The following is a 2,765-nucleotide window of genomic DNA, read 5'->3' on the forward strand; positions in this document are numbered from 1 at the left end:
TAACCATTTATTAAAAATTGTTACAATAAAACCACATGCTTTCAAAGGGTGTCCTAATTTTTTCACATGACTGTATATAGTGCCACATATTGATATTGGCACCCTTGGTAAATATGATCAAAGAAGGCTGTGAAAATTAATCTGCATTATCAATCCTTTTGATCTTTTATAAAGAAAAAAGTTACAAAAATCTTACCTTTCACTGGATAATAAGAATTTAAAATGGGGTGAAATATCATTATGAAATAAATGTTTTCTCAAATACAAATTGGGCACAGTTATTGGCCCCCTCGAGAATTTCTTACGAGTAAAATATCTCTGAAGTGTATTCCCATTCATATTCACAATTTTGAGTACTCCAGGCTGATTATCCAGCCATGGCTTCTTGTTTTACAGAAACATAAATAGAAGGGAAAACAAAGCCCAAATTCCCTTAATCATCCATCACAATGAGAAAAAAACAAATATTATATTTCTGATGTGCAGCAAAAGATAATTGAGCTTCACAAATTAGTCAAGTGGCTTTATGAAAAGAGCTAGAGCAGTGAAAATGACAATTTCCATCATCAGGGTAATAATTAGGAATTTCCAATCAACATAAAATGTTAGGAAAGTGTCTGGAAGAAGACGTGTGTCTATATTGTATAATGCATGGTGTGGAGGAGAGTTTGAGTGGACCACAGCAGGAGAACTGCAGAAAACAGTTGAGTGTCGGGGTCAGAAAACCTTTAAAACAATTGTCAAACAGCACCTACACCACATGATGTTTGGGAGGATTTCAAGAAAAATTATACTCAGCATACTCGGTTATCAGACACGACTGGACTGGCATCTATGATCAGATAAAACTAAGACAGAGCTTTTTAGCAGAAAACATGTTATGCTGTGGGCCTATATTTCTGCTGGGGGTCCTGGACATCTTGTTTATACACACGGCATCATGGATAAAAAAAAATAAAAAATCTGGCTCTGTTAGAAATCTTATAATGGGCCATGTTTGGATCTTCCAAACGTACAATAATCCTAACACAAACAAAACAACACAAAAATGGGTCACTGAGCACAAAACCGAGCTTCTGCTTCTCTGACCTGAACCCTGTAGAGAATGATTGAGGTGAACTGAACAGACGAAGCACCAATACAAGGCTGAGAATATAAAGAAAGGGTCTGGAGTGATTCTCTGATCTCTTGTGAAGTGTTCTCTAACCTCATCAGACAATATAGGAGAAAATTTACAGCTGTTTCCCGATGTGTATTTGAGAAAAACATTTATTTCACTATGATATTTTAAATTATTATTATCCAATGAAAGGATTAACAATGCAGATTAATTTTTACAGCTTTCTTTGGTCATATTTACCAAGGGTGCCAATACCAGTCAGTGGCACTCTATATATATGTGTGTGTGTGTGCGCACACGCTAACACTTTACAGTAATACGGTAACACTTTACAATATTTTCTCACTTGTTCACATTAGTTACTGTATTAACTAACATGAATGAACAACGAGAAACATAAAATGCAGTATTTATTAATGTTAGTTAATAAAAATATAGTCTTTCATTGTTAGTTGATGTTAATTCACTGACATGCATTAGATAATGTTAAGAAGCACAGCTTGTGATTTTAATAATATAATAGCATTAGTATATGCTGAAATTAACGAATAATAATGCATGCTGTAGAAATATTGTTTATTCTTAATTTATGTGAACTAATAATGAGCCTTAATGTAAAGTGTTACCATATCCATCTATCTACCTATACAAATAAACTTTTTTGTTTCAACCAAAGCATAATTTAATCTATATAATAGAAAACTATAAATACATTTACTAGATATTTAATACATATTTAATAATAATAATAGCCAATGTGAACATTTGCAAAAGAAGAGATATTTGGGTCTTACTTGCAGATTGGAGAGCTGTGTGAAGGCTTTTTCACAGCCTGGTTGGAGACATTTATACGGCCGATCACCTGTGTGGATTCTATAGCAAAGCAAAATGTGATGACAAATATCAACCTGAGCTCTTCAAATCAAACACGTGCACAAACCGAGGCTGTAAAGTCACCTGGTGTGCTGCTGTAAGTGTGAAAGCTGGCGGAAGGATTTCTCGCAGTAGGAGCAGTGATACGGCTTCACTCCCAGGTGAATACGCAGGTGTTGGGCCAGGTAGGACGCGTTGGCGAAGGACTTGGTGCAATGAGGGCACTTGTGTGGCTTTGCTTCTGTGTGGGACTTCGAGTGTATCTGCATGTCCGACTTGGAGAAGAACGTCAGCGGGCACACTTTACATCTGCAAGACGAAATGCTAATTATTCTTTTTCTCTGAAAACACGGGGGAATAGAGTATAGGTTATGCGGCCAGTAAATTCTGCAAGCGGTATGAAAGCAATTTAGGTGACACGCCGCAGTTTGGGGCCAAATAAAACACAGTGAAACACATACGTTGGAGGAAGGGAATTCAACTTGTGTTTGCGCCAGTAGATGAAAAACATGAAAACAACATGAAAACTAATTAAATTCCAGATTAGAATATTTACATTTAGAGCTGTTTGATTAATGAATAAAAAATGGAAACGGTCATATGCTTAAATAGTACATTTTTATTTTACACTGAAACGTTAGCGATATTACACATTTAGTTTAATATTTCTATGTAATAATAAATTAATAAAAATCAATTATCATCACTATTCTTATTAAATATATATTTTTAGAAATATAATATAATGTAGCAATTTACATTTTTGGCCAAA

The sequence above is a fragment of the Puntigrus tetrazona genome, chromosome 4 (genome assembly GCF_018831695.1).
Source record: "Puntigrus tetrazona isolate hp1 chromosome 4, ASM1883169v1, whole genome shotgun sequence".
Lineage (NCBI taxonomy): Eukaryota > Metazoa > Chordata > Actinopteri > Cypriniformes > Cyprinidae > Puntigrus > Puntigrus tetrazona.